This window comes from Saccostrea cucullata, unplaced genomic scaffold, assembly GCF_032062105.1.
Source record: "Saccostrea cucullata isolate Sc308-1 unplaced genomic scaffold, CSIRO_AGI_Scuc_v1 ctg6, whole genome shotgun sequence".
Taxonomy (NCBI): domain Eukaryota; kingdom Metazoa; phylum Mollusca; class Bivalvia; order Ostreida; family Ostreidae; genus Saccostrea; species Saccostrea cuccullata.
The window spans coordinates 329,909-344,020 of record NW_026938995.1 but is presented as its reverse complement, the minus strand read 5'-3'; the positions used below and the strand labels follow the sequence as shown (position 1 = coordinate 344,020).

Here is a 14,112-nt window from a genome sequence, read left to right as displayed (position 1 = left end):
GGTTGAGTGAACAGGTTAATGTTTTTGGTGCAGGTCTCATTTCCAAGTAACTATATATAAGCCCTATGTTGACCAAACTTGCATGGATGATACATCTATGGATGTGCACTACCAGAATTGCTTCAGATGCTGAATCTGACCTACATTTTCTGGTTGAGTGAACAGGTTAATGTTTTTGGTGCAGGTCTCATTTCCAAGTAACTATAAGCCCTATGTTGACCAAACTTGCATGGATGGTACATCTTAGGATGCATACTACCAGACTTGCTTCGGATGCTGAATCTGACCTACATTTTCTGGATGAGTGAACAGGTTAAAGTTTTTGGGGCAGGATTCATTTCCAAGTTACAATGAGCCTATAATGGCTAAACTTGCATGGATGATACATCTTAGGATACAAACTACCAGACTTGCTTCGGATGCTGAATCTGACCTACATTTTCTGGATGAGTGAACAGGTTAAAGTTTTTGATCCAGGATTCATTTCCAAGTAACTATGAGCTCTTTAATGACCAAACTTGCATGGATGATACATCTATAAGGTTGCATTCTACCAGGCTGGCTTCAGATGCTGAATCTGAACTACATTTTTTTCTGGATGAATGAGAAGATTAAATTTTTAAGCAGGTTTCATTTCTAATTAACTATTAGCCCTATATTGTGCAAACTCGCATGGATGATACATCTTAGGATGCATACTAATGGACTTGCTCCGGATGCTGAATTCGACATACATTTTCCACATAATGGACCTGGTAAAAAGTTATGGGTGCAGGTCTATCACCAAGAAACTATAAGGCTTAAATAAACCAAACTTGCCCAAATGATGCATCAAGGGATGAAAACTCTTAAACTTGCTTCAGATGCTGGATTTGATCACATTTTTGTGATGAAGAACTAGATTGAAGTTTTTATATAGGTCTATTTCAAAGTATCAGATCAAAATTTCATAAATGTTGCATTTTTGGATGTACACTTTTTGTTGGGTAATTGTGTGACTTTGCCTTACTTAAAGGCAACATTCGTTGAGGTGAGCTCTGTAATCTCTGATTACCTATGTTTTTATTTGCCACCACATCTTGAACCACTATACCAATTTCAATCTATTTGGATAAATAGCATCAATTGGTAAAAGGGTACAAAATTTGTTAATTTCATGATCCCTGTCCCCTAGGTCTGAATTTTGAATATTCATGGCCCCAGGGTCAGTAGTTCTGGAATTAGGGTAGGGTTCTTCATGATCATTTATTGAAAGTAAAATAGATTGTTTAAAAAAACAATTTTTCTACCCAGGTTAATAATAAATAAACAAGAGGCTCATGGGTCACAATGCTCCACCTGAGTAACTGACCATGCATGCTGTTCTTCACATATTTTACCCATTGCAATACCCGTTATTTCCCCAACCTACCCCTGGGGGTCATTATTTGAACAATTTATAGTATATACACTACCCAAAGATGCTACCACATGTTTCAGCTTTTCAGGCCTAGTGGTTCTTGAGAAGAATTTTTTAAAAAGATTTTTTCTATATACATGTATTTTAATACAAAACTTGGATTCTCTATTGTGACCTCGTCCTATCCCCGGAGGTCATGATTTGAACAATGTCGGTCGCTCACGGAGGTGATTTCAACTGGTACTACAATATAGTAGTCAATGTTTTATTTTAAAAGTGTTGTAGCGAAGCGAACGATAACTCTGGGTAGAGATTGCGTTTCTACATGTCAGAATATTCTCTTTAAAGATGATTTATTTTACATGATATATAATGTTTGTTAATATGAGGGTTGACACCCATTCTCAATATAAGGGCACAAATGCCTCTCTGATTTTTAAAAAAATGAAGTTCAAGATAACAATTTTTCTATCAATTACCTTTGAAAGAAAGTATCTGAAGATTTTGTTTCCAGATTTTTTTTCATCAAATTATAATACATGGAATAATGACAAGACGATAAAGTAGAGGGTGATTTTATTCAGAAATGTAGCTTGAAATGTACGTTACTCTTTCTTCAATGTCCAAAAAGATATGTAAAAAAAAATGTCATTCAAATCACAATTGGAATATCTCATCTTGACACCAGCACATCCTACCAACTCTGTCAGCAACATATTTTCTCGGCATACGAACGTGCGTTTGATTTTTCCTTTCAAAAAACAAGGGTTACTTTTTGATCCAGATGTATAAAAACATTTTTTTAAATATATGCTTTAAATTTCTCTCTCTGTTTTGTTTAGAGCGATCAGTTTGGAATCTTGTCATTTTCTATAGATACTGGAACCTAACATGTACATGTAGTAAAATTCTATTTTGTAGTTACTGTCTTTTTAACATATATCCATGCCGATTTAGAAAACTGCGTAAATGTAACGTACATTTCAAGATAAATTTCTGTTTAATAAAAAGCTTAAAATTAATCTAAAAATTCATCGTTTTGTTTCAGTTCATTCCAAAAAGATTCTCTATGTAATCGCATTGTGTTATATGTCACAATCACCACTATAAAGATACGATTGCTCAGAATATGAGTAGGTACGTACATTTCAAGCTTGTAATAATATGTAAATAAGTAATAAGAAAATATTGAGAAAAAAAGCAATTATTGACATAAAAATCATTTCAATGAAGCGTTTTAAGACAGTAATTTAAGAAATTATAATGTAACAAAAGAGGTTATTTGTCATCAACTATGTCTCGTCACTTCGGTAACGTTCATTTTACATATTATTGGGGAGTCCCCTCCACCTCAGTTCATTACCATTCTTTTGTGCTCTTTCGCTGAAATTGACACCTATGGCAAGCCCTTTTACTATTTATTCGGAAAATAAATTTTATCTTCAAATTACAGAGATATCTCTCATTTTAGAGAGATATCTCTTAAAAAATAGAGATATCTCCCAACTTAAAGAGATATCTCTTATTTCTAAGAGATATCTCTATAAGAAAGAGATATCTCTTAAAGTTAGAGAGATATCTCTTATACTTAGAGAGATATCTCTTTTACTTTGAGAGATATCTCTTTCTCCTTGAGAGATATCTCTTTCGTGAAAAGAGATATCTCTGAACGTTAAAGAGATATCTCTTTCACCTAAAGAGATATCTCTTTCACCTAGAGAGATATCTCTTTCACTTTGAGAGATATCTCTTAAAGTAAAAGAGATATCTCTCTAAGTTTATCTTAAGAGATATCTCTCAAAGTGAAAGAGATATCTCTCAAAAGTGTCTACAAGAGATATCTCTCAAGCAAAAAGAGATATCTCTTTATTGCAAAGAGATATCTCTCTTCATTATTTTTATTTAAATTCCATTTGAAATTACTTCTCCCTTTACCGGAAGTATTTCAAAAGCTGAGAAAATTCGGTCCAGGGTCTGAAAGTGCTTGTCACGTAACTCGCGGGGTACCTCACTTCCGGGGTACCTAACACGTGGAGTTGTGTCATTGAGTTCAGCATGTTTCTGGTTTACGCAAAGCTTTCGGGGGAAAGTAAAATAGTTTTACAAAGCGGAATGGTTTATCGACTTACGATGTAATAAAAACTTGTCCACCAGGAAAATTTCAATCGAAGTACAGGTAAACAAATCAGAGTGTCATCCGTTTCTTGTTTATTTTGAGGGTAAATTAGGTGTTTTATTCTCAACCGAATGAAATAGTTTTGTAATCATCTTTTGCCTTAATTTATTAACAGAATTTTCTCGAATCCGAGGACAATAATGTTTTCATCAGCTGATTGTAGAGGAGGAGTTTTGTCAGTGTTCGATGGGTACTACTACTAACGTCATATTGTGGCTGCATCACTTTTGTTTGGGTAAATATTTATTTGATATACATATTTTTCAGTAAAGTTTTACCTTTCGTATGTCTGTGGATTAACTTTTTGTGTATTAAGTGTTTGTAGCAATTTAGATCTATTTGAGTATTTACAAGATGTTCTGTTCATATTTTTTGCCCAAAGGGGCTTGTTTCAGTACTAAATTTTTAACCCACAGTATACATGTAATAACACAAGGTATCTTACTCCAAATTACACTTCTTACCCCCTCCCTCAGAAACGCATTCATTTATATACACTTTCAGACGAAATGCACTAGCTGTCAAACTCTTTAATACGATTGTCTTCTACAATAAATTATCTACATAACCATACATAGCATCCATGTCTGTCTTTTTGTTTATCTCCGTAAACAGAGACAAAACTCTGCTTGCTGAGTGGAAAAGTCGACTCAACCATGGAACGGTATGTGCTGATCCCGCACAGAGATTTTGATTGGATAAAAATCTGTTTCTAACATTACATCAGATAAACATCTTAATGTTTTCAGGGAAAATTAGACGTAAACAAGTTCTATTTACTCACTGCAATATTTAAACAATAGAATTGAATTTTTAAAACCACTGATTTTTTAATTTTGCTCTTTGCCCAAGACTAGAACATACCATTCTATGGTTGAGTTTGACTTTCGACCCAACAAGCAGAGTTTTGACGCTGATTACAGAGGTAAAAGAAAATAGAGACAAGCATGCCATATATGGTTGTGTAGATGAATTATTGTAGAAGAAATAGGTATAAACAGTTTACCCGTGCATTTCCTCTTAAAGGAGCACGATTTTAAGGGAGGGGGGTGCTCCGTGTAATTCGGAGTTAGATACCTTGTGTTATTATTATTACACTTTAGGTCAAAAATTTCTTACAGAAGCTGCATTAAACAAACTTCAGATCACTACATTAACATGACCATATTTCTCACTTTAGAGACTGAGAGTATGTTCCCTATTTATAGAACATGGTTTAGGGATTTTGGTTAAATTTTTGTCTGTTCAAATTCACCCGCATGGCGCAGTGGTTAGAGCATCTGCTCTAGAGTCGCAAAGTTAGGAGTTGATCCTTACATCGTGGGTTTGAATCCCACTGTGGGATGTGGAGACTTGTCCTTGGGATGATACAGTATGAACCATGGCCCAACCTCACAGTAGGTATTGGCACTAAAAAGATCCCTCCCTGCTCAATGGCCCTGAGTGCCGAGCATAGGACAAAATTTGCAGCTCTCCACCGGTGTTTCCATATGAGTGAAAAATTCTTGAGAGGGATGTTAAACAAATCTGTCTGTTGAATTTAGTCATTGATATTACACAATTGTATACACTAAAACTTATTTTATAGCAGAGGTACAAGAGAACCAGTAACACAGATAAAAGATGCAGTTGCTAAGAGATCCAAAGTCAGCGGCACCTAAGGCTATACTGACTTTGAATTATCAGAATCCAAAACAATGCAAATCAAATACAGGTATGAAATTGATGCAACAAAATAAGTTCTAGGACAAATATAAAATTAATTTTTTGTAAGACATAGCATATCAAAAAATGACAAAAAAGTCTGAGATGTCCAGGGATGCTTTACCCCCACCCCACCTTAAGGTTTAGACATAGACCCCTTTATTCAACTTTACTGTCATCTCACCTCACTATTAAAATGGGGTAAAATACTCTTGTTTACAGATTAAATGTATAATTATTATATATACATGTATGGATTTTTTTTTACAAGATGACTAATATACTAGTCAACATTGACCATCTTTAAAAATGTTTGTTTGATGTACTCCTACCCACTTTTATCAAGATTAGTAGGTAGGTATTGGTAGGGTTTTTTTTCTTTTGCCTTACAGTATTGAACAAATTGATAACTGTCATAATTAAAACCATGCACATACTCAGAAATCTGTTGATGTTTTCATTACTAGCTAGAAAGACTTTATATTTATAAATTGAAAAGCATTTTAAAAAAAATTGATACCTTATCTTTAAAACATCTATGAAAATTAAGGTGGAAAAATAAAAAAATTTGAAGTGCCCAAAAAGTGATTGCTAATGGGTAGGGGCCATTTTAAGAGGTCGGTCAGAGTACATCAAACAAATCTGTTTTTTTAATGTTGGCCTTGGAGGGGCACCCTAGATATGAAAATGCAACAAATATTTTTGTGCCTCCTTAGAAGAAGGGAGGGCATATTGCTTTGCTGCTGTCTGTCGGTCGGTCTGTAGGTATATTTAGTTTCTGTTCATTTTCTTCACAACCATTGCACATACTGAAATGAAATTTGGTATACAGGTATATCAGACGAATATCTAGGTCAAGTTTTGTTTTGGGTATGATTGTACCATTTTTGACAGAGTTATGCCCCTTGGACTTAGAAAAATTCAAATTATTTGCAGCTTCTTTTTATTTTCTTTATAGAGGTTGCACATATTGAAATGGAATTTAGTACACAGATTAGTCAGATGAATATCGAAGTCAAGTTTTGTTTTGGGTATGATCGCACCATAATTGACAGAGTAATGCACTTTTGGACTCAGAAAAATTCTAATTTTTTGGGGGGAGGGGGGCGTAAGTGTTACAAACATCTATTGTTAAATAAAAAATTTAAATAAAAATATTTTTTCTGTGTTTGTGAACGACAATATTTTTTTATTCTCATTTTCTTGTAAAATCTTTGATGAAATTTAACGAAGAAAGTTAAGATTTGTATCAAATGAATGGATATTTGCAAGATGTATAACTCAATATTTGTCAGGCACCTTAGTCCTAAATAACAATAAAACTTGGTAAGTACGAACACGGATATTGCGAATTCAGGGATATAGCTAAGTTATCTTGGATCCCCAGTTATATTTAAAAATATCTTATATGGATATAACAAATTATGGATATACATGTAGCAAAGTAATTTCATAGGTCCCAGTGACTTCGTTAAAACTGAGTTTTACTGTATTATCAGTTGCACATACAAGTATGCAATAATTCAAATGACATGTTACAGAAGCTTGCTAAATTACAGGTGTCTGCACATCCTGCAATCCTAAGACAATACTGGATGGTTTTGATTAAGAACTGATCCAGCTTGAAGACCAGCCATGTGCCTCACCTGTCATGACATTATTTAGGTAAGTGTCCTTTGAAGCAAAGAATCTGACAAAGCAAACCCTTCATCTTAAAAGATTTACATTTAATACTTATTTGATTGGTAGTTTTGATTTTTTTTTCTCTTAGGAAGCCTTTTATTTAGCATTTCTGAGTACTGGTATATGATTGCCATACTTTCCAAAACTTTTTTTTAAATGCTTTATTCTGAAGCTTTTCCTACATGTATATCCATATACTGAAAGGAAAAAGAAACGCATAATAGCATAAAAGCGAAAAATATTCAACTATGTGGCCGAAAATTATGAAAATTGGTCAGATGTGTATTTTGGTTACTGTGCACTAAAATCGCTGGTCAAAATTACTCAACCATGAAATGTATGGTGTATATAATAAAAAGCCAAATACACGTGCATGTTGATGATGACAATTTTGTGATCACATTTTGTGTGCCAAGAGATGCATTAGAGTTATAGAAATCTTTTTCCGCATTTGCAATCAGTATAAATTTCTTGCAATCATGGTATGGCTGACGGAAGTTACACTGGTTCCAGTATTTGAATTGCGTAAGTGAATAAAAAGGCAACACCATGTTGCTGCGCAGTTTGATTTTGACTTTTCAATTAAAAAAGTTTTTTCGGTTGTCAGAGAGTAACTTACAAGGTTTCCAACCAACCATAAGAGTGACGTTGGCCCGTAACAACGTCACATCAAGATAGGGTTTTTCATCATGCTACCTCGGTTATTGTCAAGTCATTATCACTGAAACCGATATTTTTACAGCGGGCAATCCTACTCATATTTTTATCCTAATACTGACAGAAACTCTCTGCTCTAATTTGGTATGCAAGCTTGGCAACTTTACGTCAATTTTACTCTCACACGTGCTGTATGCGTATTGTTTTTAGCATGTTCACGCTGAGAAAATGTAGCCAGTGTTTGTCGATGCTTCCTTACAAACATTCAAGTGTACCAAATCAGCTAGATTCAGTAAATTCTATCCTTAAAACGAAAATTCGTGGGATTCACTGGGCGGGGAATTTATTAGCATTGGAATAATACAGCTACTCTCAACCATTAAGACTACCATCGGAAGGCTTTAATGATAATCCTTGAGAAAGATAAATGCTCTGGTGAACTCAATGAACAAAAAAATCAAGGCTGTTACTGATGCGCAAGGGAGATGATGAGAATTTTTATTTTGATTTTGGGGGGTATCGACATATCAATTTCAATAACTCAGGGATTATCAGTCAAAGTCACACAATATTTCGGTTACTTGTTGTTTAAAAATCAATTAAAATGTTTGATAACAATACTGGAAAACATGTTGGAAATAAAAGTTTTAATTTTATTCAAAAGTTTTTTATGCGTTTCTTTTTCCTTTCAGTATATATACAAACGCATACCAAACAATTTTCACCCACTCACCACCACAATTACACACACTCATACATTGCACTTTCTAAACTTCAAAATGACAAGAGATGTTAGATGTTTGTTAAACACTTATGCCCCCCTCCCCCCACATTGGAATTTTTCTAAGTCCGAGGGCATAACTCTGTCAAACTTGACCTCTGATATACCCGTATACCAAATTTCATTTCAGTATGTGCAATGGTTGTGAAGAAAATAAACGGAAACTAAATGGACCGACAGACAGCAGCAAAGCAATATGCCTTCTCTTCTTTGAAGGGTGGCATAATAAATGTACATATATGTAAACATATGACAGTTAAACATATGATTTATCCAAAAACAAAACAGATGTACCAAAATATATAGATATAAATTAACAAAAAAATACAATTTTGATTTTTTCATCACTTGTTGTACACATTATCACACAGGGCCCATTTACTGAGTATTTTGTCCTTACATCGAAAAAAATTTTCACAATAATTTTCTATGTTTCTGTAATACTTAAATAACTTTATTGCATCAATAAATAATGGCTTACTATCTATAATATTAAATGAACTGTTTTGCAACTAATAAAAGAAAATTTTCTAAACAACTTCCTTCTACTGGGAATATTACCAAGTAAAACAGTTCTTTTGCATATTTTTTAATTAATTTCAATGACACTAAACCATTGTACAAATTCATTCCAAAATTCTGTCAACTTTATATACACAATCATAAAATAAGTGAATTATTGTCTCTCTTTCAATATTACAGAATGTACATACACTATTTTCTGACAGCTTGATTTTATGGAGAAAGGAGTTGGTTGCAATATAATTCATCAGTAATCGATATTGAAAATAAATTATTTTTATGCCCCGCCATGAATATGGCTGGAGCATATAGTGTTTGTCATGTCCGTCTTTCCGTCCTTCCGTCACACTTTGCATTTAGCTCTGTTCAAAGCTCATTTTCAAAGAAACTATCCAAGATAATTATTTTCATCAAACTTCATAGGCTGATAGATATTGATGAGAGCTGAGCAACTGCATCAACATTCTTTGACTTTGACCTTTCCTTTGACCTTGACCTCACTTTTCTTAAATTAGTGTTAAACTCAGTTTTAAAGATACCATTGATTCAAGATATTTTTATCAAACTTCATATGTTGATACAGTGTACATACTGATGAGAGCTATTCAATTGCATCAATATTTTTGACCTTGACCTTTCCTTTGACCTCACTCTTCCTAAATTAGTTTCAAACTCTATATGCTAATAGATACTGATGATAGCTATTCATTTGCATCAACATTTTGATCTTGATCTTTCATTTGACCTTGGCCTCACTTTTAACAAATTGTGATTAAGTTAGTTTTAAAGAAACCATTCATTATATTATTTTTCAAGTTTCATATGCTGATACATAATGATGAGAGCTTTCAACTGCATTGACATCTTTGACATTGGTCTTTCCTTTGACCTAAGACCTCATTTTTCTTCAATTGGTGTTAAAACTTCATATGCTGATGCATACTGATGTAACCAGTTCAACTGCATCACTTTTCAAGATATTCTGGAATTTCAAACAGTTACACAAATTCAAATTTTCATCTTGCAGTACTGATATACCCTTGGCGGGGCATTCATGTCCTATGGACATATTTCTAGTTGTCTCTTTTGTGAACGATGATGCATTTACAAAGAAGAATTTCCATTCTTTTTCCGAGATTGACTCATCTAGTAAAGTTTCCCACTTTTCTTTTTATGTGCCCAGATCCGAGGTGTATATTGCTTTTGTCCTGTCTGTTGGCAACTTTAACCTCTGCCTTAACTTTTGAACCATGAGAGAGACTTCATACTTAATATGCATACTCCACTAATTAACTTCTTTCAAAAGACACAAATGTCAATGACTTATGACCTTGACTGTGACCTATATGCTAAAATAGCTAACTGTATACAGGGAAATTTTCCCCCGTTTAAGTTTCGCCCCTTTCGCCCCAGTCTTGCGTGGGCGAATTTAAAACAGGGCAAATTCAGAGTAAACTGTATATCTTAAACATAAATATTTTTGGGCGAATTTAAAATGGGCCAAACTTGTTTTCAGTTGTGTAAGGGCGAAAATAACCCTGTATACAGTAGTTGAACTTTCGCTTTACCTTTTAAATCATTAAAGATAGAGACATCATATTTTGGATGCCTTCTCCACTAATTAAGCTCTTTTGAATGACACCAAGATCAATGACCTTGTGACCTTTACTGTGACTTAAATGCTATAAATACCATTTTGATCTTTCCCCATACATTTTGAACCATTAAAGATAAAGACTTCATATTTGATATGCATACTCCACAAATTAAGCTCTTGCAAATGACACCAATTTCAATGACCTTGTGACCTTGACTGTGACCTACATGCTAAAAATAACTTTTTCGAATTTGTTGTCACCGGGCGCAAAGTGTTTCACAAACAAATCTTGTTTTGAAGTAGTTTTAATATTTGAATTTTTGTAGAATTTTATGTTACATAGAAAAGCCAAAAAAATATATTTAAAATCAAATCATTTCTATTTCAGTACTTTGTGACAGTGGGAAGATAGAATTTAAAAAATGGACATGGCTCTATATTACTGCATCAGAGATCAATCCAGGTTTACTTATAATTTGAAGAAAAATAGTCAAGCATCATTTGGAGCTATGTCACCGCCTTAATAATATGCCGGCTTATATAACCAACCAAGCACAGTGACCAGTTGTACCTATGATGTTGGGAGAGATCCTGAAAAACCTTCCAGTACATTCATCACTACCTGCAAAGAAATAAAAATTCAAATGACTTGTATCAACACTTTTGTACTTCATCTGGCTTGTATTTTCATTAATCATTAGCCTTTAGCTTCCTTCAAACAAAATTGCATAATTAAGTACTTACTTGCAGGTGTAAAATGTTCGAAACAGTTTGCTTGTCCCAAAGGAAATTCTCTGCCAATTAGCTGTGCCATGAGCAGCTGATTGATGTCACAGTTCCACCGGCAAAGTATTTGTAGCTGAATGGTGCCATATAAAACACTTTTAACAAGAACCTGGAAACATCCTGGAAGTGAGCATCTACAAGAAATTAAGTGAATGCTTTCTTGAATGTTAACAATGTTATAAAATGCTTGTGTACATCCTATATATATACAACAAATTACACATGTAACAACCAAATACACAAAAATTAAACTTCCTTAAATTTGTTCTTGATGTTTATTTATAGTGTATTAAAATAAGCATCCAATATTTGTCTTGTTATACTGAAGGATTGTTAAGAAAATGTCGTTTGTTGAAACAAATGTGCAAACAAGTTACATTCTGCACAGTTAGCAATTTTTGTGGAGAACCTATCAACATATATTTTCAATCGTTGGGATGTAATATTAGGCAGAGAGTAGGAGAATTATACTTGTTAACAAATAATTTTTACCGATCAAATTTCAAATTGATAATTTAATAAGAAAGCAACATGATAAATTTAACTAGCATTATGGTCCATTGATTTTAACGCCATGGTGTGTGAGCTTTTGTGAACTTGATACTGAACTAGTAAGTTTGAAATATTGAAGTAAAGAAAAGAAAATTTTTCCTGTACCTGATTTAAAATGAGTCCCAGCATCAACTACTTGGAAGTTGCCACACTCTTCATGAGTATAAGAATTATTGGATATGCCTCAGTAACAGATCTATACTGGTACATGTAAATGAATGACACATTCAGTCGAAGCATTGTCCCTTTTTCAGTACCTCCTGGATCCCTGTAAAATATATGATGACAAAAGTAGATAAAATGTTCCATCATTGAATGATGAATGCCCTATGGACCCAGTGCAGGCCTGTTGGGAGACACCATTTGATTGTTCTAGCAATGTGTCTGTCTCTTAATTGTAAGAGAACTAGTATTTGGGAAAGGGGTCATAAGGCTTTACAGTTAATATATTGATCGTACATGTGTGTTGTTTAACATCCCACAGTTAAAATTGAAAATGAGTATATACATCCCTGTGTATATGAAAGAAGTAATGTTGGGCGTCTTTATTTCTGGATTATTATTTAACAAATTAAAGAAGAACATTCTATCAGGATTATGTTTAATCGACGTAGTAATCAACCCTGTATTCCCGTGATTGATGAATTTGGTAACATATGCATTTCCTATTTGTTTTATTGACTTTGCATTCTAAGACTATATGTCGACCTCATGATTAGCTGTCCCGTGAGCTAACTCCAGGCACAAAGCAACAAAGGGGGGGGGGGGGGGTTGAGGGGGAGGGAAGGGCGCCTTGCCCCAATCTAATTAAAATTAGATCTTTGATCCGCTCCAGTTTGATCACTACTAGCCCCCCCTTTTTTCCAAACAATACCTCTACTATTGAGCACAGGTACTTGGGTCAAGGTTTATAAATATTTATAATGTACCTTATTGATAGGTAAAAAAAAGTACTTTTACACATCAATAAGGTACATTATAAATATTTATAAACCATGACCCAAGTACCTGTGCTATTGATGATGTGCATTGAATAGTTTGTTGGCCCCCACCCCACTTCTTACCACAGTATAGAATAACAGTATAGTGATATCATGGAAATGGGGAAATTTAGTATTTTATGCAATAAAAATTGGAAGTGAAAGGAATATTTGGTCTTGAAAAAAATTGGCCACTAACCCCCCCCCCCCTCCCGAAATAGGATTATCGAGTTTGGTCAACTTTTACTGGTAAATATAAAAAACAAATCTCTCTGGTTGCCCCCCCCCCTTTCAAAAACGATGCTATTTGCCTGAAATCATATATGTATGGGACCAATCTTAAGGGAACGTTTTAGTTTGAAAACACTTACTTTTATGCTTTAAAATGCTCGTGACCCAGTTGGAATAGCTTGTATGTACTGTATGTACGTGATTTACTAAATCAATAAAGCGATTACACGTTGTTTAGTACCTGTATCAATCAATCCATTTTCTCCTCTTCTTTTCAATAATCAAAAACGAACGACTTAACAAACATTACTTCCTGTTTCGCTTTCGTTTTCAACGGGAGAATTAATTATGTTATTTTAAGGGTGATTTGGAAAGAGATATCTCTTTCATTAAAAGAGATATCTCTTTAGCTTAGAAAGATATCTCTTTTTGAAAATCTATAGAGATATCTCTCTAACTATGAGAGATATCTCTTTTAAACTTGTTAAAGAGATATCTCTCTAACTTTAAGAGATATCTCTCTCGCTGGAAGAGATATCTCTCTAGCTTATAAAGATATCTCTCTTACAAAAAGAGATATCTCTCTTTCAAAAAGAGATATCTCTTTTGTTTAAAGAGATATCTCTATTAGTGAAAGAGATATCTCTATAGGCTAAAGAGATATCTCTCTATGCTAGAGAGATATCTCTCAAATTGAAAGAAATAATTATTTTTCGAATAAATAGTAAAAGGGCTTGCCATAGACACCGGTCGTAGCCTAGTTACTTCTACCTGTGTGCAAGGGTACAGACAAAAAAATATAAGAGTCAGACGTATTTTGCTATGATCTAACAAATGCTCGTGTATGGCCATTGAAACTTAACATAAATCTATATTCCGAATATATCCATCGACAGTTTGTTAACAATTTCTTTTAGTATGTTGCAACATCGTTTTTCAAATCACAAACATACGTGCTTTTCGGCAGATCTGGAAAAATATAACCCAAAATGCAATGATTCAAACAAAACTGAGTATTGTGTGCCTTTCAGTATTTGAAATGTA

At 33.8% G+C, this 14,112-nt stretch overlaps 2 long non-coding RNA genes across 2 annotated transcripts; one reads left to right on the top strand and one right to left on the bottom strand.

Annotated features, from left to right (window-relative positions):
• The first annotated feature begins 3,412 nt into the window (after positions 1-3,412).
• Positions 3,413-11,570, top strand: LOC134252022 (uncharacterized). Its single transcript, XR_009988881.1, has 4 exons — positions 3,413-3,575; positions 3,691-3,810; positions 6,839-6,944; positions 10,908-11,570. It is a non-coding gene; the product is annotated as an uncharacterized LOC134252022 (long non-coding RNA).
• LOC134252021 (uncharacterized) lies at positions 10,915-13,355 on the bottom strand. The gene is made up of 4 exons (XR_009988880.1): positions 13,310-13,355; positions 11,963-12,125; positions 11,264-11,439; positions 10,915-11,141 (listed from the first exon to the last, which is right to left on the bottom strand). It is a non-coding gene; the product is annotated as an uncharacterized LOC134252021 (long non-coding RNA).
• Between the last annotated feature and the right edge of the window lie 757 nt (positions 13,356-14,112).